Source organism: Manis pentadactyla, chromosome 5 (assembly GCF_030020395.1).
Source record: "Manis pentadactyla isolate mManPen7 chromosome 5, mManPen7.hap1, whole genome shotgun sequence".
NCBI classification, from domain to species: domain Eukaryota; kingdom Metazoa; phylum Chordata; class Mammalia; order Pholidota; family Manidae; genus Manis; species Manis pentadactyla.
The window spans coordinates 37,788,429-37,813,250 of record NC_080023.1 but is presented as its reverse complement, the minus strand read 5'-3'; the positions used below and the strand labels follow the sequence as shown (position 1 = coordinate 37,813,250).

Sequence of the window (24,822 nt, the reverse complement as noted above, 5' to 3'; positions counted from 1 at the left end):
CAATCAGTTTTCAATTTTAAATATATTATTAAGGGTCTAAATATATAACTATATCATTCTCAAAGTCTAAAAAAGATTCTATTATGCCTGATGACTGAGTTCTAGAGGTCTGCTGTACAACATTGTGCGTATATTTAACAATACTGGATTGTGCACCTAAAAATTTGTTAAGAGGGTAGATCTCATGCTAAGTGTTCTCACCAAAATCTAATAAAACAAAATCCGAAATCTTAAAAATTGACCACCAAAAACAGTTCTTGTTTTTTGGACCTTAGATAGAAATCTGATAATGGAAAGCATATAGAATTGGGAGTTATATAAATCTAGAAGTTATTGACTGTACAGTATTTGGTAACCTATTTAAATTCTTTGAGTTTCAGTTTCTCACATTTATTATGGTATAATAGTAATTAAAATACAGAAATTTTAGGGCTATTCATTGAGATATTATGTGAAATTCACCTGGTAGATTGCCAGACACATACTGGACACTGGTAGCCAGGAATATACTAGCCCCATTCACTTACTGCATTAGGTTTAGGAATACAAGCTCACACAAGTTAAAATTTGTTAATTGTTAAATTCAATAAATAAGGGCATTTTAAAAACGACCATATGCTACTACATTTCCCAGATGGAGATACAGAATTTAAAGTCAAATGATGTGCCCTAAGACAGACTGTTAGTGCTGATTTCAGGCCCTCAAGCAGAAACCTGTGACATGCACTCTACAGTGAACCATCCAGAATAGTGGCTCCTACTATTTTTACAATAACCAAAGTTCACTTTAAAACTGAAAATCACATTTCTGGTCACTATAAGTACTGAAATGAACTTTTCAGGAAAATGAATACAGAAGGCAAGAAAGCTACCTTAATATGTCCATTGTTTAAAAGGCAGATTTTCTTTCTAGTTAACTGTTATATTACAAATTTTCTTTTTTTTTCCCCCATCTTAGAAGTTCTTGAAAATGCAACTTGTCACTTAAATTCACTTAGGTTTTACCCAAAACAGTAGGAGTTATAGTTAATCCTTAGTAAAACTGGTAAATATTCATTTTCCCTATCCAGGATATTATACTGCAGTCAACTTGCTGAAATCCCCTTAGGATATGGTCATGATTATATTATTTGGTTGATTCAAGAAATAGGAACAACAGTTGCTAAACTCTCCAAGGGAACTGGTTGGGGAAATTATCCCCCAGATGGCACTAGCAATTATTTACTTCGCTTGAAATTTCTTCAATTTTTGGATAGAATACTCTTTGAAGTAATAAATATAAATATATCTGAAGATTTGAACATTATCTACAGACAGTTAAGTACAATTCAACAATGGTAAGAGATTTAATGTTGAATTAAATACAATTCACTAATTGTGAGGAATGAAGTTTTTAACACACCTTGATTCATATGTGTCAAAAGAACTTTCTTTTTCTACCATAAGAATTTCTTTTCCCATAATAATTGAGCAAAGACCATAAGAGATGACGATATTAAACTAATGAGATAGAAAGACAAGGATTTCAGACAAATATGTTTGATCAACTCTAGGGCAAGTGGTTGGATATTGAAGCACCCAGGCTTCTGGCCTGTGCTCTCTCCTCTTTGATCTCTAAACTGTTGCTTTTGGGATCTTGTTTGATCACATGGCTTTAAATATCAATATACTGATGAGCTCTCCAATTTGCATATCCTATCCTAGCCTCTTCTAAGAGTTCTAGACTTAAACATCAAACTGCCAATCCAATCTCCACTTGAATATTCGGTTGGTATTTCAAGACGAACCTGAAAAAAAAGAAGTGCAAGAGAAGAGTTCTAGGTTTTCTGGAAAAAAAGAAAACAAAAAAACACCTCTTCTTCCATAAGTCTTTGTCATCTGAGTAAATAGTTTCACTATCTACTCAGTTATTTAAACCATAAAAACTGGGGTGTACTTGAGTATTCTCTTTCTACCATACCCTATATCCAATCCATTTTCTATTCTGTTCTACTTTTAAAATGTATCTCATAATCCATTGAAATTATTATCTACTGATACTCCCAAATCCTAGCCATTACCACAGCTCACCACGACTCCTACTACAATAGCCTCTATGTTCACTGTCCTCCCTTTAATACATTTGAAACAGGGCAAATTGATCCTTAGATATGACATTTTTCTGTTTATTAGCTTCCCATAGTTTCATATTGTAAGTAAAAGTTCATTTTTTAACTTCTCTCATACTCAAGTGGAGAGTAGAAATGGCATGTATCAGAACCTCTTAAATGCAGGTTAGCGTATACTCTTTCAGCATGGATAAAATGAACCACAGCTGGCTGAGAGCTAGAGTCTGAAACGAAGCCTTTGTCTGAGCTGGAACTAAGTACTTCTAGAAATGGTCTTCTTTTTCCTGGTTAGAAAAAAATTAATAATGATCACGTAACTTAAAGACTTATATATGACTAACTCATAGCATGTAGAAGGACTTAATTATTTGGTGAAGTGATGAACAAATGAATGATGCTTCTTTTCCTCAAATGGCACAAGATGCACATGATTCAGCACCAGAGGGACAGTCTATTTGTCCCCAAAGAGACAAGCACAGCAGCAGAGCATCCATATCCACATTCAGGAAGAGCAGCCAAAGTGAGGAGGATGGCAGTCTAATGACAACCATGCCACAGACAAGATTCCAGACAATGTTGACAGATGGATTCTTTCAGGAAGAGTACATATACCTGGGTAATTTAGATGATGTACACAACAAGCTAGCAGTGAAGAAGTATATGAGAACATGGGGAAAATGGCAATTTGAGGGAAATCAACAGGAAAAAATGATCCTCCAAACACGAGAACTACTTCTCCCAAAATCTTCCTTCTAATTCACTGCACTTACTGGATTATGTTTTACTAATTGCCTTTCTTTCCCCCAGACTCCCTGAAGTTAGAAGTAAAAATTACCCAATGGTCCAAGAAATATTTCCTTGAAATTTTATTTATACTCTACAAATAGTGAATCTAACAAAGGAAAACATTAAAAATCAAAGAACTGAACTTTAATTGTTCATTTATTTATTCAATCATTTAGCCAGCTTCTTGCAATAAGCAATGAAGCCATAAAAGCAGCAAACTCTTACTTTTTAAATTTCTGTGAGTTATTTAAACATTCCCCTGACTCTTCCCTGAGCAAAAACTCTAGCCTCTGGGGAAGAACTCCCAATTCACAGCTGTTTAGCATCACCTTATCATGGTTTATTATCACAGTAGCCAGGTTGTCTCTTTGAAGATCAGTTTCCCAGTGAGCAATCAGATCAAGAGTATTCAATCTAATTCAGTCACTTTAACGACCCAGATAATTGGAATGGTGCTGGTAATTTTAGTGATTAATGTGACAAATACAATTCAATTGTGCAGATTTGACATAGCTCAGCAGCTGGCTCTGACGTCAACACACACGAGCCTGCCCAAAGCACTTTGTGGACACAATCTGTAACTGTGCAGCTCCTGCCATTGCATGGCATGCCAAGGATCTACCACTTTTTGACAGCTCAACCATATTAAGGAATTGTCTTTTCCATATTCCTCACATAGCCTTATCTTAGTGAAAAAATAAATAAAATTGCACACTACTCCAATCATATAGAATTTAGAGTTGGGCTCTGACAATATGATAAAAGTAATCACAATCATTTATCACTCAGGTGGGAAAAGGTTCCTTCGTTTTCAAAACAAACATAATGCCATAAAATTTGCAATTTTGGGGAACATTTTAGAAAAAGGAAATCTGGAACAACTGTTGTCAAGACTCAGGAAAACTGCCAGTAGCATTTTAAATAGTGTCTTTACCTGTTTCACACAACAGCTGAGTCTCACCATCTGGGCCAGTCTGAAATTTCCACGAGTTCAGCCAAATTGTCAAAATAGCTTCTTTTGCTGGTCCTTCAAGCGATTGGCTGTTCAGGAAAACTAAAAATACATTTGACATCAGAAAGCCATCTCCAAATGCATGAAACCCAAGTACCATAAAACGATGGAAAGAGCATTAGGCTTACACACCATATAATCATTTCTAGTGTAGCACCCTATTAGAATTGGGGATGAATCCAATGGAGCATGTTTGTTTAGAATCATGATAATTGCCTGGTGCAGAGCAGTATGAAATCATTCCTCAAAATGAAACATTTCATTTTCCTAATGGACAACTAAATAAATAAACATGTCGTGAATGTTTCAACAAGTCAGGCAACAGAACACTTTAGAGCAAAAACAACATATATTCTCAGATTATAAACTTTTTCTATGAAGTTGTAAGGGGTCAAAGGCAGGCTACCACAAGATGTGCTGCTTTGGCATCTGGACAATTTGAGATGAAAACAATCAAGGCCCTGAAAGACTCAGAAAGAAAATTTGACCTCCCCACTACAGCAAACAGAATAAAAAGAATTTAGATGGAGGACCTGCTCCAAGAGAAGCTAGCACCATAGATAACCACGCTACAATATGAACTAGGTGTGGCAGACAAGGAGGAATTTAGCAAAGGAATTTGCTAAAATTCTTGTGTCCCACTGTTTCTATGTGGGCTAGCAAACATTTGTTTTTACTCTTTCATATGCCAATAAATTGCTTCTCTTTCTCTTTGAAGTCCAGACCCCTACACTTTCTCCTTATTTCAGGATGACATATACATCCCATTTTGCCTATTTCTGGAATTTCATGTCTGTGGATTTCTAGTACATTCCTAATTAAACTTTGCTTCTTCCTCCTGTTAATCTGTCAGTTTGATTCTTAGACCAACCAAAAACACTTTGAAGGGTAGAAGAAAATTCTTCTGCCCCAAGAAAGCACTTTAGACAATACCAGTGAAATGCAACTGCACTAAAACCATTTTATCCTCAGAGACAGTGGAGATTTTATATTAAAAATTATTGATTAAAATGTTTTCAAAAATCAGAAAATGATCTGTAAAATGGGTGCATCATTTTTAATGAGGTGTAATTTACAGTGAAATTCACAGATCATAAGTGTAGTGTCTCTGTATTTTACAAGTGCCTGCAACCATGCACACCACATAGATACCAAGACAAAAATGTTTCCACCAACCCCTGAAGTTCCCTCCTCATGCTGCTGCCAGTCAATCTCCACTGCACCTACATAAACTACCACTGTTACGGGTTGAATTCATCCTCCTCAGTCCTTATTCCTGCCACAACAAGGAATTAAAAGGCAGACACAATAGCGAAGCAGAGGGGGTTTTATTTGAATACACTCCAAGGTAGGAGCAGACCAGAGTCAAGGCATCAGTGTGTTAGGCGCGAGGCTTACCTATTGCATTCTGGTAGGAGGCGCGTCTTTGACCGACAAGCTGGGGGTTATTTGATTTACAGGTTCATCTGTACAGCCACCCCTCTCAGTGAGCCTGTCCTTTCCCCATGCTGAGGTGCTATCTGGGCAGTTCCTACTTCTGGTGGGTTGTGATCTGGCTGGTGAGGAAGTTACCTCCCTTCAAAGCCTTTGTTGTCTGCACATGGGACCCCCTACCTGGACAGAGTGTGGGTGGCTTTTTCTGTGGACCTTATCTGGAAGGCTTCCTCTTTGAGCCTTATCTTCTTCCCCTTTTCTGTCTGCTCATGTCTATCTTTCCACCTGACGTTCCTAATACTACCAATCTAATTATTTACATTAAATGTTGCCTGTTATAAAATTTCATATAGTGGAATTGTTGGGGAAAAAATATTTTCTTCTACCCTTCAAGGTTCTTTTGGCTAGTCTAATAATTAAATTGACACGACACAAAATAAAAAGAGAAAATCAAGTTTAATTAATACAGCTATCCCACATAAACATCAGAGATTCCAAAGACAGTCAAGCAAAATGAGGTACATATGTCATCCTGAACCAAAGAGAAGCGGGTGAGAGTCTGAGACTTCAAAGAGAAAGGGAAACAATTTACAGATATATGCAAATGTTTGGCAAACATTTGCTGGGCCACACAGAAACAATGGGACATACAGAAGAATTTTAACAAACAAACTTTGTTAAATTCCTCCCAGTCTACCATCCTTAATTCATGTTACATTAGATATATCTATGATGATAGCTCTCTTCCTCAGTCAGGTCCTCTATCTAATTTCTTTCAGGCAGTTAGGGGGAAGGTCAAAGATTTTTCCAACCCTTCTGTTTCTTAAAAATAATTAGCCTAAAATAATCCATATGTCAAAAAGACACATTTTGGGGTGGCAAATTTTTTTTGCACCCCTTCAGAATCATACAGTTTGTACCTCTTTGTGTGTAGTTTATTGTTTTTAAGTTGTATCTATGTCATTGTATGTGTAAGTACTATTTCATTATATAAATATACCACATGTAATTTATACATTTTCCTAGTTGAAAGACATTTAGGTTATATCCAGTTTTTGTCTATTTTCAATAACACAGTTATGAATATTATTGGTAAGTACTTTCGTGAATATATATGCTGGAATTTTCTTAGGTAAATACCTAGTGTGGCATTTCTGGGTGATGGCAGAGGGTACATTTAACTTTATAAGAAAATGGGAAAACTTTTCTTAAAAATGGCTTCATCATTTTATACTCCCATCAACAGTGTATGAAATTCTTAGTTGTTTTAAAATCAATATTTAATGCTGTCAGTCTTTTTGAATTATAACCAGTTATATAATATCTCATGTATATAATTAACTTTAATTAGCATTTCTTGAATAACTGCTCATGATGATTATGCTTGTTCATATGCTTGTTTGCCCTGTGTATAGCTTTCTTCTGAAAATCTTTTTAGTCTTGCCCTTTTTAAAATGAGGTTGTTCGTCTTTTTTATTATTAATTTGTAGGGGTTGTCACTATATACTGAATACAAATCCTTGGTCAGGTATATGCACTGTAATATTTTCTTTCAGTAAATATTTTCTTTCAGTCAGTTGCTTACGTATTTATTTCAGTGGCACGTTTGGGGAGATATTTTTATGTAATCTAGTTTATAACATTTTTTGTTGTTTGTGATTTTTGATTCTAAAAAATATGTGCCTACTCCAAGTTCAGGAAGATATTTCTCATTTTTTTCCTAGAAGCTTTATAATTAGAGCTTTTGTGCTTAGTCATATCATTTATATTGAATTAATTTTTGTGTATGATGGATGTAGAGCTTGAGGGTTTTGGTCTTTTCTTCCTTAAATATTTAATAGAATTCACAGGGAATCCATCTGGGCCTGAAGTTTTAAATTATGAGTATGATTACTTTTAAAATATGGAACTATTCTAATTTTTTATTTTTTTCTTGTATCAAGTTTGTGTTTGTTCATTTTCTGAATTGTCAAATTGTTAGAGTTAAGTAGATAGCTAGGCATAAGCAGGTAGAAAAAAGGAGACTTCAGTCGGATGCCTGCTTACATTCTACACATTCCATGCAAGCTGTTCTCTCAGGATGTGGAGTGAGGTTATAGGTAATAACTGGCTAAAACCGGCTAGTTCTAGCAAGGAGGAGAAATTCCCTAAATTTCACCCCAAAATCCATTAACATAATACAAATCACACCTCCATCATTATCATAGTAAGAATCACACCTCCCTATACCATGACAGTTCCAATGGGAAGCAAATATAGTAAAAATCCCTCTGCCTGACATGAGAGTGGAGCAGGCCTGAACTCCAAAAGACTACACCTGTTCCCTTTGAAACCTAATTTAACTTAGTGAATATTCTCCCTTTATATAAAAAGTGCTCCCTAATATTCCCTTGAGGCAACCCGCTCTGTGTCTGCCTGCACCCCAACTCTCAGGCATATACTTTTGTTTTTTGCTGAACTTTTGTTTTCCAAATAAATTTTGAATGAAAAATTCATTTTTGTAACTGTTCTTGAATTCTTTTTCACAATAAGGTCAAGGACCCATCTCCAATAACAAAATTTACTAGCATAAATTTTTCATATAATCCTTATTAAGTATTTTATAATGTAAGGATCTCATTTTTGCTTTCCTTTTCATTTCTGATGTTAATCTTTTATGTATTCTTTTTTCTTGATTAGTCAGCAATTTATCAATTTTATTGGTATTTTCAGAGAAATTATCTCAGATTTCATTGATTTTTTCTATTTATTTCTTTGTTTTCTAGTTCATTGAATCTTTTATCTTTATTATTTTCTTTATTTTACTTAGTTTTTTTTTTTTTTAATCATTAATCTACACTTACATGACGAATACTTTGTTTACTAGGCTCTCCCCTATACCAGGTCCCCCCTATATACTCCTTTACAGTCACTGTCCATCAGCGTAGCAACCTGTTGTAGAATCACTACTTGTCTTCTCTGTTTTGTACAGCCCTCCCCTTTCTCCCACCCCGCTATGGATGCTAATCTTAATACCCCTCTTTTTCTGCCCCCCCTTATCCCTCCCTACCCACCCATCCTCCCCAGTCCCTTTCCCTTTGGTACCTGTTAGTCCATTCTTGAGTTCTGTGATTCTGTTGCTGTTTTGTTCCTTCAGTTTTTCCTTTGTTCTTATATTCCACAGATGAGTGAAATCATTTGGTATTTCTCTTTCTCTGCTTGGCTTGTTTCACTGAGCATAATACCCTCCAGCTCCATCCATGTTGCTGCAAATGGTTGGATTTGCCCTTTTCTTATGGCTGAGTAGTATTCCATTGTGTATATGTACCACCTCTTCTTTATCCATTCATCTATCGATGGACATTTAGGTTGCTTCCAATTCTTGGCTACTGTAAATAGTGCTGCGATAAACATAGGGGTGCACTGATCTTTCTCATACTTGATTGCTGCATTCTTAGGGTAAATTCTTAGGAGTGCAATTCCTGGGTCAAATGGTATGTCTGTTTTGAGCATTTTGATGTACCTCCATACTGCTTTCCACAATGGTTGAACAAGTTTACATTCCCACCAGCAGTGTAGGAGGGTTCCCCTTTCTCCACAGCCTCGCCAACATTTGTTGTTGTTTGTCTTTTGGATGGCAGCCATCCTTACTGGTGTGAGGTGATACCTCATTGTAGTTTTAATTTGCATTTCTCTGATAATTAGCGATGTGGAGCATCTTTTCATGTGTCTGTTGGCCATCTGTATTTCTTTTTTGGAGAACCGTCTGTTCAGTTCCTTTGCCCATTTTTTAATTGGGTCATTTGTTTTCTGTTTGTTGAGGCATGTGAGCTCTTTATATATTCTGGACGTCAAGCCTTTATCGGATGTGTCATTTTCAAAGATATTCTCCCATACTGTAGGGTTCCTTTTTGTTCTATTGATGGTGTCTTTTGCTGTACAGAAGCTTTTCAGCTTAATATAGTCCCACTTGTTCATTTTTGCTGTTGTTTTCCTTGCCTGGGGAGATATGCTCAAGAAGAGGTCACTCATGTTTATGTCTAAAAGGTTTGTGCCTATGTTTTCTTCCAAGAGTTTAATGGTTTCATGACTTACATTCAGGTCTTTGATCCATTTTGAGTTTACTTTTGTATACGGGGTTAGACAATGGTCCAGTTTCATTCTCCTACATGTAGCTGTCCAGTTTTGCCAGCACCATCTGTTGAAGAGACTGTCATTTCGCCATTGTATGTCCATGGCTCCTTCATCAAATATTAATTGACCATATATGTCTGGGTTAATGTCTGGATTGTCTAGTCTGTTCCATTGGTCTGTGGCTCTGTTCTTGTGCCAGTACCAAATTGTCTTGATTACTATGGCTTTATAATAGAGCTTGAAGTTGGGGAGTGAGATCCCCCCTACTTTATTCTTCTTTCTCAGGATTGCTTTGGCTATTTGGGTTCTTTGGTGGTTCCATATGAATTTTTGAATTATTTGTTCCAGTTCATTGAAGAATGTTGCTGGTAGTTTCATAGGGATTGCATCAAATCTGTATATTGCTTTGGGCAGGATGGCCATTTTGACGATATTAATTCTTCCTAGCCACGAGCATGGGATGAGTTTCCATCTGTTAGTGTCCCCTTTAATTTCTTTTAAGAGTGACTTGTAGTTTTCAGAATATAAGTCTTTCACTTCTTTGGTTAGGTTTATTCCTAGGTATTTTATTTTTTTTGATGCAATTGTGAATGGATTTGTTTTCCTGATTTCTCTTTCTGTTGGTTCATTGTTGGTATATAGGAAAGCCACAGATTTCTGTGTGTTGATTTTGTATCCTGCAACTTTGCTGTATTCTGATATCAGTTCTAGTAGTTCTGGGGTGGAGTTTTTAGGGTTTTTTATGTACAGTATCATGTCATCTGCAAATAGTGACAGTTTGACTTCTTCTTTGCCAATATGGATTCCTTGTATTTTTTTGTTTTGTCTGATTGCCGTGGCTAGGACCTCCAGTACTATGTTAAATAACAGTGGGGAGAGTGGGCATCCCTGTTAGTTCCCGATCTCAGAGGAAATGCTTTCAGCTTCTCGCTATTCAATATAATGTTGGCTGTGGGTTTTTCATAGATGGCCTTTATTATGTTGAGGTACTTGCCCTCTATTCCCATTTTGCTGAGAGTTTTTATCATGAATGGATGTTGAACTTTGTCAAATGCTTTTTCAGCATCTATGGAGATGATCATGTGGTTTTTGTCTTTCTTTTTGTTGATGTGGTGGATGATATTGATGGACTTTCGAATGTTGTGCCATCCTTGCATCCCTGGGATGAATCCCACTTGGTCATGGTGTACGATGGTTTTGATGCATTTTTGAATTCGGTTTGCTAAAATTTTGTTGAGTATTTTTGCGTCTACGTTCATCAGGGATATTGGTCTGTAGTTTTCTTTTTTGGTGGTGTCTTTGCCTGGTTTTGGTATTAGGGTGATGTTAGCTTTATAGAATGAGTTTGGGAGTATCCCCTCCTCTTCTATTTCTTGGAAAACTTTAAGGAGAATGGGTATTATGTCTTCCCTGTATGTCTGATAAAATTCCGAGGTGAATCCATCTGGCCCGGGGGTTTTGTTCTTTGGTAGTTTTTTGATTACCGCTTCAATTTCATTGCTGGTAATTGGTCTGTTTAGATTTTCTGTTTCTTTTTGGGTCAGTCTTGGAAGGTTGTATTTTTCTAGGAAGTTGTCCATTTCTCCTAGGTTTCCCAGCTTGTTAGCATATAGGTTTTCATAGTAGTCTCTAATAATTCTTTGTATTTCTGTGGGGTCCGTCGTGATTTTTCCTTTCTCATTTATGATACTGTTGATTTTTGTTGACTCTCTTTTCCTCTTAATAAGTCTGGCTAGAGGCTTATCTATTTTGTTTATTTTCTCGAAGAACCAGCTCTTGGTTTCATTGATTTTTGCTATTGTTTTATTCTTCTCAATTTTATTTATTTCTTCTCTGATCTTTATTATGTCCCTCCTTCTGCTGACCTTAGGCCTCATTTGTTCTTCTTTTTCCAATTTCGATAGTTGTGACATTAGACCGTTCATTTGGGATTGCTCTTCCTTTTTTAAATATGCTTGGATTGCTATATACTTTCCTCTTAAGACTGCTTTTGCTGTGTCCCACAGAAGTTGGGGCTTAGTGTTGTTGTTGTCATTTGTTTCCATATATTGCTGGATCTCCATTTTGATTTGGTCATTGATCCATTGATTATTTAGGAGCGTGTTGTTTAGCCTCCATGTGTTTGTGAGCCTTTTTTCTTTCTTTGAACAGTTTATTTCTAGTTTAATGCCTTTGTGGTCTGAAAAGTTGGTTGGTAGGGTTTCAATCTTTTGGAATTTACTGAGGCTCTTTTTGTGTCCTAGTATGTGGTCTATTCTGGAGAATGTTCCATGTGCACTTGAGAAGAATGTGTATCCTGTTGCTTTTGGATGTAGAGTTCTGTAGATGTCTATTAGGTCCATCTGTTCTAGTGTGTTGTTCAGTGCCTCTGTGTCCTTACTTATTTTCTGTCTGGTGGATCTGTCCTTTGGAGTGAGTGGTGTGTTGAAGTCTCCTAGAATGAATGCATTGCATTCTATTTCCTCCTTTAGTTCTATTAATATTTGTTTCAGGTATGTTGGTGCTCCTGTATTGGGTGCATATATATTTATAATGGTTATATCCTCTTGATGGACTGAGCCCTTTATCATTATGTAATGTGCTTCTTTGTCTTTTGTTACTTTCTTTATTTTGAAGTCTGATTTGTCTGATACCAGAATTGCAACACCTGCTTTCTTCTCTCTGTTGTTTGCTTGAAATATCTTTTACCATCCCTTGACTTTAAGTCTGTGCGCGTCTTTGGGTTTGAGGTGAGTCTCTTGTAAGCAGCATATGGATGGATCTTGCTTTTTTATCCATTCTATTACTCTGTGTCTTTTGATTGGTGCATTCAGTCCATTTACATTTAGGGTGATTATTGAAAGGTATGAATTTATTGCCATTGCAGGCTTTAAGTTTGTGGTTACCAAAGGTTTAGGGTTAGCTTCTTTACTATCTTACTGTCTAACTTAACTTGCTTGTTGAGCTGTTATAAACACGGTCTGATGATTCTTTATTTCTCTCCCTTCTTATTCCTCCTCCTCCCTTCTTCATATGTTGGGTGTTTTGTTGTGTGCTCTTTTTAGGAGTGCTCCCATCTAGAGCAGTCCCTGTAGGATGCCCTGTAGAGGTGGTTTGTGGGAGGCAAATTCCCTCAACTTTTGCTTGTCTGGGAATTGTTTAATCCCTCCTTCATATTTAAATGATATTCGTGCTGGATACAGTAGTCTTGGTTCGAGGCCCTTCTGTTTCATTGCATTAAGTATATCATGCCATTCTCTTCTGGCCTGTAGGGTTTCTGTTGAGAAGTCTGATGATAGCCTGATGGGTTTTCCTTTGTAGGTAACCTTTTTTTTCTCTCTGGCTGCCTGTAATACTTTGTCCTTGTCTTTGATCTTTGCCGTTTTAATTATTATGTGTCTTGGTGTTGCCCTCCTTGGATCCCTTGTCATGGGAGTTCTGTGTACCTCTGTGGTCTGAGAGGCCATTTCTTCCCCTAGTTTGGGGAAATTTTCAGCAATTATTTCTTCAAAGACATTTTCTATCCCCTCTTCTCTCTCTACTTCTTCTGGAATACCTATGATTCTTATATTGTTCCTTTTCGTTTGATCACTCAGCTCTCTTAAAATTCTTTCATTCCTGGAGATCCTTTTATCTCTCTCTGCATCAGCTTGTCTGCGTTCCTGTTCTCTGTTTTCTAGTCCATTAATGGTCTCTTGCATCTCGTCCATTCTGTTTTGAAGTCCTTCCAGAGTCTGTTTTATTTCTGAATTCTCCTTCCTTAGTTCTTGCATATTTCTCTGCAAGTCCATCAGCATGGTTATGACTTTTGTTTTGAATTCTTTTTCAGGAAGACTGGCTAAATCTATCTCCCCAGGTTCCTTCTCAGGGGAAGATGTAGCAGATGCCGAAGCTGTCTGGGTTAGTCTTGTCTGGATCATATTTTTTTGCCTTTTCATGTTGACAGGCGCTATTGACTGTCAGCTGGGAGGGCCAAAATTTTCACTTGCTACTGGCCTTTCTTTACTGGGACAACTGCGACCCCTAGTGGCTTGTGTTGGGTAATTGCGTTTAGAGTGGGTCTTTGTGTCTTGCCTGGCCGGAAGGGAGAAATTTCCCTTTCTGTGGGCAGAATTTGTCTCAGGCTGCTTCTCTGCTTTCGCAGCGCCCGGTGGGGTAATGGTTGGGGGGGCCGCTTGACTGTTTGCCTCCGTGAGGGGTCTCTGAGCTGTTGCCCAGGGGGTTAGTGCACCCGGTTTTCCCTGTAATTTCCAGCTGCTGTACTGTGACCTGGGTTGTTTCCGTCAAGCTGTTATGTCCCTGTCCCTTTAAGACTTTCAAAAAGCCCCCGCTTTTCTTTGTCACAGGGGCATCAGCTTCGGCACCCGCTCAGAGGTCTTACTCCCTGTTCCCCCAGTATCCAGGGCCCCCTGGGCACGTACTGTGTCTGCGCTCTGGCCCGGATGGCTGGGGCTGGGTGTTCAGCAGTCCTGGGCTCCGTCTCCCTCCCGCTCTGCCTATTCTTCTCCCACTGGGAGCTGGGGGGAGGGGCGCTCGGGTACCCCAGTGCCGGGGCTTGTATCTCACCCCTTTCACCAGTCGCTGGGTTCTCGCTGGTGTAGCTGCAGTCTGGCCACTGTAATGCGTCTTCTGGTCTCTCTTTTAGGGCCAGTTGTGTTTGTTGTATTTTCAAAAGTATATATGTTTTTGGGAGGAGATTCCCACTGTCCTACTCATGCCGCCATGTTGGCTCCGCCTCCTACTTAGTTTTTAATTCTTTAATTTCTTAAGGTGGAAGCTTAGACAATTAATTTAATATTTTATTTGCTTATAATACAACATTTAACGATACAAATTTCCTCACAAGTACTTTTTTATCTGTATCTCAAAAACTTTGACATGTTTTCGTTATTATTAAGTCCAAAATAGTATTATGTTCACTTGTTGATTTCTTTGCCCCATTTACTATTTGGAAGTATATTTTTTAATTTCCAAATATTTGGAGATTTTCTAGGCATATTTTTGTTATTGATTTTGAATTTAATTCAATTGTGGTCATAAGACATACTCTTTAAGATTATAATCATTTGAAATTTATTGAGGCATTTTTATGAACCAGCATAGTTTCCATCATAGTGAACACTCCATGTACATGTGAAAAAAAATGAATCCTGTAGTTGTAGGGTAAATTGTTTTATAAATGTCATTTAAGTTGGGTGATAGTATTGTTCAGATCTTTTATATCCTTACTGATTTTTTTTCCTTTTTTGGCTATACTTATTTTTCTTTCAAATACTATAAGAATATATATTAAAATGTCCACATATGGTTCTTGGTTTGTCTTTTATTCCTTTTAATTCTGTCTTTTTCTTCATTATTGAAGTCACATTACTAAAAGCATACATATTTAAGAATGTTAAGTTTCTGATGCATTGATTCTTTCATCATACTATAACATCCTCCTTTATCTCTGATAATACAGTTTTTCTTAGAGTATACTTTGATTTTATTTATATGGCTAGTCCAGCTTTCTTATGGTTGTTGTTTATTTACATTTTGTACTCCTTTTACTTTTAGATTATTAATGACATTTTATTAAAATGCATCTCTTGTAAGTAACATGTAATTCTCTCTTGGTTTTAATTAAATCTAACATTCTGTATCTTTACATCAAAGATTTAATCCATTTAGATTTACTGTAACTATTGATTTGTTGGCATTTATTTCTACCATCTTGCCATTTGCTTTTAGTTTGCTCAATATTTTTTTTTCCTTCCTTCCCTGCCTTCTTTGCATTAAACAAATTTTCACATATTTTTTACCACAGCATTTTAATGCCTATTTCTCATCACCCCTACTCACTCCATTACAGGAGGGATCCCCTGCCCTAAATAGTACAAGATGGCTAAACATGAGAGCCAATACTGAACATTTAAGATTGACAATGATTTTCTAGTCACATATACTCACGGCCTTAGGGGTTGTGGATAGTGCACACCATGCAGGGCTGCACAGGATTGCACTCAGGAACAGAGTGGACCAGCATGAGCTGTTGAAACCAAGCTTCGTAGTGACAAGAGTATAGATGACCCTTAGCTCCTGCATGAAGGTGTGAAAGGCTTGTTTGAATAATTTTGTGGGCTGGCAGAGAAATGGAACATAGAAGGCTGAAGACCCAGTAGGGTACAAGTGGTACAGCTGATAGGAGAACTGAGCAGGTAGGGGGATTTTTCTTCTGTGTGGGAGACATGTTTGGTGGGAGGAAGGGGAATTCAAAGCCAGGAACTTTGGACCTTGTGAGGCTCAAAGATGTCAAGGATGTCTATCATGAATTAATATTATACAACTTTACATACAATCCAATAACCTTACAGTAATATAGTTCCATTTACCACTCTCTTAAATTTTGTTCCAATTTAAGCATTCATTTTACATCCATGTATATTATGAACTTCATAAGACATTATTATTATTAAATTACATTCAACTCTCAAATACCTTTGAAAAAGTTTTAAAAATAAGAAAAATATTTTACCATGTATTTATAATTTTTGTTGCCATATTTTCCTTTGTTTATACCTCAGTATTCATATAGTATAGCCTTTATTTGCCTTGAAGAATTCTGTTACTACTTCTTGTATGGTTAGTCTGCTGGGGACAAATTCTTCCCAAGTTCTCATGTTTCTAAAATGTCATTATTTCACCATAATTTCTGAAGAACAGTTTAGCTGAATATCAACTTGTAGGTTGATAGTTTCCTTTTTGTACTTAAACAATGAATTTCTATTGCCATATGGGTTAAGTTTTCCTTTAAAAATAAACTTTTGATTCTTACCTTTGTTCCTGTTGTGTGCCTATTTTTCTTCTGCCTGTTTTAAGTATTTATCTTTCTTCTTGAATTTCAGGCATTTGTGTATGATATGTCTATTTGATAGTTTTGTTGTTTTTAATTCTCTGGTAGCTTCACTGATCCAGGTAAGGAGTTATTATTTTTCATCAAATTTGAAATATTTATATCATCAATTTTTCAGTGAGTTTTCTGACATATTATCTCTTGTCTCTCCTTCTGGGTCTCTAATTACATATATATTTGATTTATTTTTTGATATTTTTCCACAGGTCTCTGAAAGTATGTTCAGTTTTTCAGTCTTTTATCCTCTGTACTTTAGCTTGCAAGGTCTCTTGTACCTGTCTACAAGTTTACTAATCTTTTCTTCTGTGATGCCAGTTTTAAATCCTATGAAGTGCTTATTTTCAGTTTTAGAATTTTGTTTGAGTATTTCCTACAGTTTCCATTTTTCTATTAATATTCACCATCTTTCAACTTAATATTTTTATCTTTTTCATAAATCCTTAAACATATATAATTACTGTTTTAAAGATTTAATAAGCTAATTCTGTCATCTCCATATTCTTTGAATCTGTTTTATTGACTGTTTCCCTGTTAACAAGTCATGATTTCTTGCTTCTTCAATTTTGATTGGATATGAGCATTATGGATGCTACACTGATAACTGTAAATAGTACTTCATTTTATTTTGGTAAGAAGCTAATTTAATGTCAGTCATTTTGTCCTTTTGAAGCTTTTTAAAAGATTTTTTTACATTTCTTTAGTGTGAATTTAAAGAAGTCCAAATTCTAAGACTAGAATATTCTTTCTCCTAAGGCATGGTGTTTTTGTTGCCTCAAGTGAAAGCTCTGAGAGTTCAGTGAAATCTCTTCAGTCCAATTATTTTGTAATTTCTACATCTCCCCAAGATTTGCGGCCAATGGTATTTCCACTTAGTTCACAGTTTCCCAATTTTCTTTGTTCTCTAACAACCCTTAAAGAATCTCATTCCATGACTGCATAACTCTTGAAAATTTGGTCTTCTCTGATTCCTGCCTAGAAAATTACAGCCACATCTGCAGCTCTAGTTTTTAATCATTCCCTCTTGAGCTTGGTGAGACTGCCATGCTCCAGGCTCCACACACCTGTGCCATTGTCCAGAAAGTTCTTCTAGGCAGAAAACCACCTAGTTTCTGTGATTCACCTCATATGCCCTTTATTCTCTCAGGGATTGTATCCTGCCATGACTTCTGTTCATTAGCCAACTTTATCTCTAACATGCACATTTTGTCTCTAACAGTTACTTCATAAGATTAGAGCAAGCAAAAGTTGAGAGCAGCAATTTTAGTCCTTTATTTGTAAGCACCAAAGTTATATCTAGGTGATAGCTGTATAGGCCCTGAAGCTTACACTATTTAGAGTCATATCTCTTTAAGAAAAAGAATACACAATTTTAAATGCATGGTTAGGCACAGGTGTGAATTTTTATCTAGAGAAAAGAAATCATTGCAAATCACAATTTTTAAAAATTGGCAAATAATACAAATATCACCAAAAAAATGAAAACAAACTATTGACTTTATTAATTAACTGCCTATCTGCCAATATATTTTTTTCCTAACTTTTTGGACCAATTCTTTTTGATTAGCTCCTTATAGACCAATAATTTAATTATAATTTAAAGAGACCAGCATGAGTAATTGAAATTTGTTTTTTAATTATTGATAGTTTAAAGTAACTTATTTTACCTTTATAACTTGTAATTGACCCTTTTACTAAGAATGTTCAGATTGTGATCAGATTTGGGAAACATCATATATGTTTTAAGATATGAGGTATAATATTTCTCAGCATTTCAAGTTTTCTTATGTAGTAGCTAATGCAATCCAAAAAGTAAAAATTTAATTTTTTCTAGTGTTTTTCCTAATGTATTTGATTCACTTTCTATTTAAATGATAAATGCATTTAAAAAATGCAATAAAATAGCTTATTCACTATTGCTGTTCAAAGCTTCTCTCTCATCTTATTAAATTACTGCCTTTAGCATTATATAAGTATTTGTCACAATTTGTTTCTAATGTCAGAACAATTTCTAATAGTTCTACCCATTAATTTTATTTTATCTTTTAAATTCGAGTAAGTTTTACCGAATTTTCCCTGAAATTATTTACTGAATAAGTGTAAATATACAAAAGAAGATACCGTGTATACATATCCAAATCAGAACACTGTTTAAGTTCTCATATTTTCTCCAAATAATGCTCTAAAACTTTGTGTAATCTGCAGTTTAAAATGAACATTATCAAATTTTTGAATAAACTGTGCATTTCATTTATGTATAGGCTTCTCTTCCAGTTACTCAAGAAAATATTTCAGTGTATTTAAAATGTTGTTGTGTCTCTGTTCATGACTTGCACTGATTTACAATAGGCAGGTCATCTCATTAAACTTATTATCTTTAAAGGAGCTGGCGTGTATGTACAGTACTTCAAATGCAAAAGAAAACCTATTACTATCACAGAATATCCCAAATCATGAATAACCTAAGGGACTATGAATTCAGCTTTTTTTTTCTCTTTGATGAGAATACAGGAAGAAGAGCACATTAGACATTTGCTGCCTACTTGTTAATGTTCATGAAAAGGGTGTGCATTCCTTCACCACCACCTTTTAGTCACATGACCAAACACACTTTTTGTTAAAGGATATTTTACAATCACCTCAAACATTTTCATTTGTTGAAAACAATAACATAGATAATTTTCAATTGGCCAGAAAATTAAAGATTGCTCAGAGGGGTTTTTGCATTGTAATAGCAGTGCACAATAATTATCAACTAATCAGTCAGTATTCAACGAAGAAACTATAATAGAATAATGTTTAGTGTCTGCTTTATTTTTCAGACCTGCCACTTTATTTTATGCATGCTTCCCAATTATTTTAATTCTTCATAAACTCTTTTGGATAAATAAGTCACTTTTTTCTACTTTGGTATTTTTTTTAAAGTGCTTGTGCAAAAAGCTGATCAATTTCAACTATTATCATATCATTTACATTATCTGAAGAATTTTCCTTTGCATCTTCACCTCTGAAGAGTAAACCTCATTCATTCATAATGAGTAATTATTAATTAATAATGAGTTTACTCATTAATGAGGTTTATTCATTAGTAAGAGTAAACCTCATTACTAAGCATAACTAGTCCTTCTAGCACTTTAATAAAGAACTAAATATTCTGTCTCGTGTGTTCAAGGTACTGGTCTAGTGAATTTTCATTTGACTTTCAAAATCCAAGTAAATATATAGTTTTCTTTGACCATTACTATCATTACTTTCAGGGCTCTAGATATATTTGCAAAGTTTGAAGATCATTCTAATATATATATATATTGTCTGTCTTGCTTATAAAGAACTGGTAAACAAAAATATAAGCAAGTTTTACTGTTGAAATAGGCAGGCAAGGATCTCATAAAACTTTGAAATATTTCCATATTTTTCCCAAATTTATTTCAGAATAATCTTTTTCCATTAAATATTCTCTTTGAGTCTCTAAAAGTAATTCTAGAACCATGACTGCATATAAACAATTATTCATTAAACAGTGTTGAATAAAGTTATTTTTCCCTATTGAAGATCACTGTATTATCAAAGGCAACAAATTTAACCAAGCAAAGCAATTGCTCTTCATGCTCTGTTTGACTATACATATTGTGTTTTTCTTTATCATTACTCTTGTCACTTTTCTTTGTTTTTAAAGTTTGTTCCCTGTTTGAATGTATCCTCATTCTCATAGTTTTCTCTTTTTATTTCCAGCTTTATCAAGATATAATTGATATACAACATTGTATAAAATTAAGGAGTACGAAGTGTTGACTTGATGCACTTACATAGTGCAAAATGATTACCACCCTAGTGTCAACTAACACCTGTAATACATCACATAGTTACCATTTCTTTATTGTCCTGAGGGTGAGAACATTTAAGATCTACTCACTTAGCAACTTACATTTATATAATACAGTATTATTAACTATAATCACTATGTTGTACACTATTCCTCAGAACATATTCATCTTACAGCTGACAGTTTGTACTCTGATTAACCTCTCCCCCTTTGCACCACTTCCCCAGCACCTGGTAACCACTCCAGTCTCTCTCTGAGATTGGCTTTTTAGATTCCACATATAAATGTTATCATACAGCAATACAATATTTGTCTCTCTCTATCTACTTTACTTAGTATGCGCTCAAGGTCCATCCCTGTTGTTAAAAACAGCAGGCTGTCTTTTTCTCACAACTTTCCACTATCTTCTTTATCTATTCATTATCTGACAGACATTTAAGTTGTTTAATACATTTTAGGGCTAGTGCCTCAATGAACACGGCAGTACAGATATCTCTGTGCGATAGTGATTTTATTTCCTTTGGATGTATATACCCAGAAATTGGATTGTTGGATTATATGGTAGTTTCATTTTAATTTTTAGAGAAATTTCCATACTTTTTTCCATAGCGGCTCTACCAGTTTACATTCCCACCAATAGTGCATGACAACACTTATAGTGCAACACTTGTTATAGCTTGTATTTTGATTATTAGACATTCTGACTAGTATGAGGTGACATCTTACTGTGGTTTTAACTTGTATTTCCTTCTCTGCCCATATTTTAAATAGATTCTTTTTTGCTAATGAGTTGCATGTATTATTTATATATTGTGATTTTAATCACTTATATGATATGATGTGCAAATATGTTCCCATGTCATAATTTTCTTTACCAATTTTGTTGGCATTTAATACTCTGCATTTTCTTATTAATTGTGATACCTTTGTTTTCATAATTCTTGAACATCATGGGTTTTAGTTTCCATGTTGAAAAATTAGTGAGTTTTTGACACTTTAAATCTCTGAGCTCATTTTTTTTTTGGCGGAGGAAGGAGAGAGGAAATGTTTTGGGCTTCTTCTGGAATAGTTTTGGTGTAATCAATAACTCTGAAAGTATATACAGAATCATCCTGAATATAAGGGACATACAAGGGCAATCCTTTTTTTTTTTTTTCCGCTGTGTCTTTGCCCCCATATCCCTCCACCCTGCATGTCAGCAATCTTTTTTATTTTGGTATCATTAATATACAATCACCTGAGCAACACTGTGGTTACTACATTCACCCCATTATCAAGTCCCGACCACATACCCCATTACAGACACCGTCCATCAATGTAATAAGATGCTATAGAGTCATTACTTGACTTCTCTGAGCTATACTGCCCTCCCTGTGTGCCAACACCATGTTCTGTGTGCTAATCGTAATGCTTCTTATTCCCCTTCTCCCTCTCTTCCCACCCACCTTCCCCAGTCCCTTTTCCTTTTGCAATTGTTAGTTCATTCTTGGGTTTTGTGAGTCTGCTGCTATTTTGTCCCTTCAGTTTTTGCTTTTTTCTTATGCTCCACAGACGAGTAAAATCATTTGGTACTTCTCGTTCTCCAACTGGCTTATTTCACTGAGCATAATACTCTCTAGCTCCATCCATGTTTTTGCAAATAGTAGGATTTGTTTTCTTCTTATGGCTGAATAATATTCCATTGTGTATATGTACCCCCTCTTCTTTATCCATTCATCTACTGATGGACACTTAGGTTGCTTCCATTTCTTGGCTTTTGTAAATAGTGTTGCAATAAACATAGGGGTGCATAAGTCTTTTTGAAATTGGGATCCTGAATACTTAGGGTAAATTCCTAGGAGTGGAATTCATGGGTCAAATGGTATTTCTATTTTCAGTTTTTTGAGGAACCTCCATACTGCTTTCCACAATGGCTGAACTAATTTACATTCCCACCAGCAGTGTAGGAGGGTTCCCCTTTCTCCACATCCTGGCCAACATTTGTTGTTCCTAGTCTTTTCTCTGCTGGCCATGCTAACTAGTATGAAGTGATATCTCATTGTGGTTTAAATTTGCATTTCCCTGGTAATTCATGATGTGGAGCATCTTTTCATGTGCCTGTTGGCCATCTGAATTTCTTCTTTGGAGAAGTGTCTGTTCATAACCTCTGCCCATTTTTTAATAGGGTTATTTGCTTTTTGGGTGTTGAGGCATGTGAGTTCTTTATATATTTTGGATGTTAACCCCTTGTCAGATATGTCATTTGCAAATATATTCTCCCATACTGTAGGATGCCTTTTTATTCTGCTGATGGTGTCCTTTGCTGTACAGAAGCTTTTTAACATGATGTAGGCCCATTTGTTCATGTTTGCTTTTGTTTCCCTTGCTCAAAGAGATGTATTCAGGAATAACTTGCTCATGCTTATATACAGGAGATTTTTGCCTATGATTTTTCTAAGAGTTTTTTGGTTTCTTGACTTACATTCAGGTCTTTGATCCGTTTTGAATTTACTTTTGTGCATGGGGTTAGATAATAATCCAGTTTCATTCTCTTGCATGTAGCTGTTCAGTTTTGAAAATACCAGTTGGTGAAGAGGCTGTCATTTCCCCATTTTATGTCCATGGCTGCTTTATCATATATTAATTGGCCATTTATGCTTGGGTTTATATCAGGGCTCTCTAGTCTATTCCATTGGTCTATGGGTCTGTTCTTGTGTGAGTACCAAATTGTCTTGATTACCATGGCTTTGTAGTAGAGCTTGAAGTTGGGGAGCGTAATCCCTCCAGCTTTATTCTTCCTTCTAAAGACTGCTTTGGCTATTCAAGGTCTTTTGTGGTTCCATATGAATTTTAGAACTATTTGCTCTAGTTTGTTGTAGAATGCTGTTGATATTTTGATAGGGATTGCATTGAATCTGTAGATCAATTTAGGCAGGATGGCCATTTTGACAATATTAATTATTCCTATCCATGAGCATGAAATGTGTTTCCATTTATTGGTATCTTCTTTAATTTCTCTCATGAGTGTCTTGTACTTTCAGAGTATAGATCTTTCACTGCCTTGGTTAGGTTTATTCCCAAGTATTTTATTCTTTTGATGCAATTGTGCATGGAATTGTTTTCCTGATTTCTCTTTCTGCTAGTTCATCATTAGTGTATAGGAGTGCAACAGATTTCTGTGTATTAATTTTGAATCCTGCAACTTTGCTGAATTCAGATATTATATCTAATAATTTTGGAGTGGATATTTAGGGTTTTTTAGGTACAATATCACCTCATTAGCAAACAGGGACAGTTTAACTTCTTCATTGCTGGTCTGGATGCCTTCTGTTTCTTTGTGTTGTCTCATTGCTATGGCTAGGACCTCCAGCATTATGTTGAATAAAAATGGGGAGAGTGGGCTTCCTTGTCTTGTTCCTGAACTTAAAGGAAAAGCTTTCAGCTTCTCACTATTGAATACAATGTTGGTTGTGGGTTTGTCACATATTGTCTTTATTATGTTGAGGTACTTGCCCTCAATTTCCATTTTGTTGAGAGTTTTTATCATGAATGGATGTTGAATTTTGTCAAATGTTTTTCAGCATCTATGGAGATGATCATGTGGTTTTTGTCCTTCTTTTTGTTGATGTGGTGGTTGATGTTGATGGATTTTTGAATGTTGCACCATCTTTGCATCCCTGGAGTAAATACTACTTGATCATGATGGATGATATTTTTGATGTATTTTTAAATTTGGTTGCTAATATTTTGTTGAATATTTTTGCATCTTGTTCATCAGGGATATTGGTCTGTAATTTTATTTTTTTGTGGTTTCTTTGCCTGGCTTTGGTATTAGAGTGATGCTGGCCATAGTGATTTTTCCTTTCTCATTTCTGATTCTGTTTATGTGTGTAGACTCTTTTTTTCTTGGTAAGTCTGGCTAGGGGTTTATCTATTTTCTTTATTTTCTCAAAGAACAAAGTCCTGCTTTCATTGATTCTTTCTATTGTTTTATTTTTCTTGATTTTATTTATTTATGCTCTAATCTTTATTATGTCCCTCCTTCTATTGACTTTGGGTCTCATTTGTTCTTCTTTTTCTAGTTTTGTTAATTGTGAATTTAGACTGTTAATTTGGGATTGTTCTTCTTTCTGAGGTAGGCCATACAAGGGCAATCTTGATGGAATTTGAAATCACTTCCATAGTGCATCAAGGTATATAAATGTAAAATCAAATTTCTCACCACTATCTATATTGGTCTATTAATACATGAAATTTTGTTATTGAAATGTTTGTTTTTTCTAGGTGTTTCGATGTGTCAGTAGAAATTTTAGTGTTGTTTTGAGTGGCATTAACAGATATGTCTGGTACTCCAAAGGATGATCTAATACTGTGGTCTGTGATGCATAAAATGGGAGGTGTAACAACATAAACTACTATTTATAGTACTCTTATGTGTTTGTGCCCTATCGACCCAGGAATTCTGATCAATATTATTTGTTTTAATTCTGATTAAAAATGGAAAACAATATAACTTATCCATAATTGTGTGTTCTGCATTTTATCCTTATTTATATTCTCCAGACAGGACAGAACATCTGTTGTGCTTGGGCATCAATAAGAGCAGAGTCCTTTGTTTATGATTTTGCACACTTAATAATTAGATGAATTTTCAAAGCAATAGCTTCTGACTTCATATATTTCAGATTTGCATCTCCCC

The 24,822-nt window shown here is 35.5% G+C and overlaps 1 long non-coding RNA gene across 3 annotated transcripts in view; it reads right to left on the bottom strand.

The window, feature by feature from the left end:
* LOC118916024 (uncharacterized) overlaps positions 1-24,822 on the bottom strand; it is a 326,719-nt gene that overhangs the window by 26,844 nt on the left and 275,053 nt on the right. For 2 of the 3 annotated variants that reach the window (XR_008997730.1, XR_008997729.1), the window contains exon 4: positions 3,829-3,948. This is a non-coding gene — a long non-coding RNA (uncharacterized LOC118916024). Of the gene's footprint in view, positions 1-3,828; positions 3,949-15,381; positions 15,553-24,822 lie in introns of all 3 variants that reach the window. The other variant, XR_008997728.1, reaches the window with a different exon arrangement.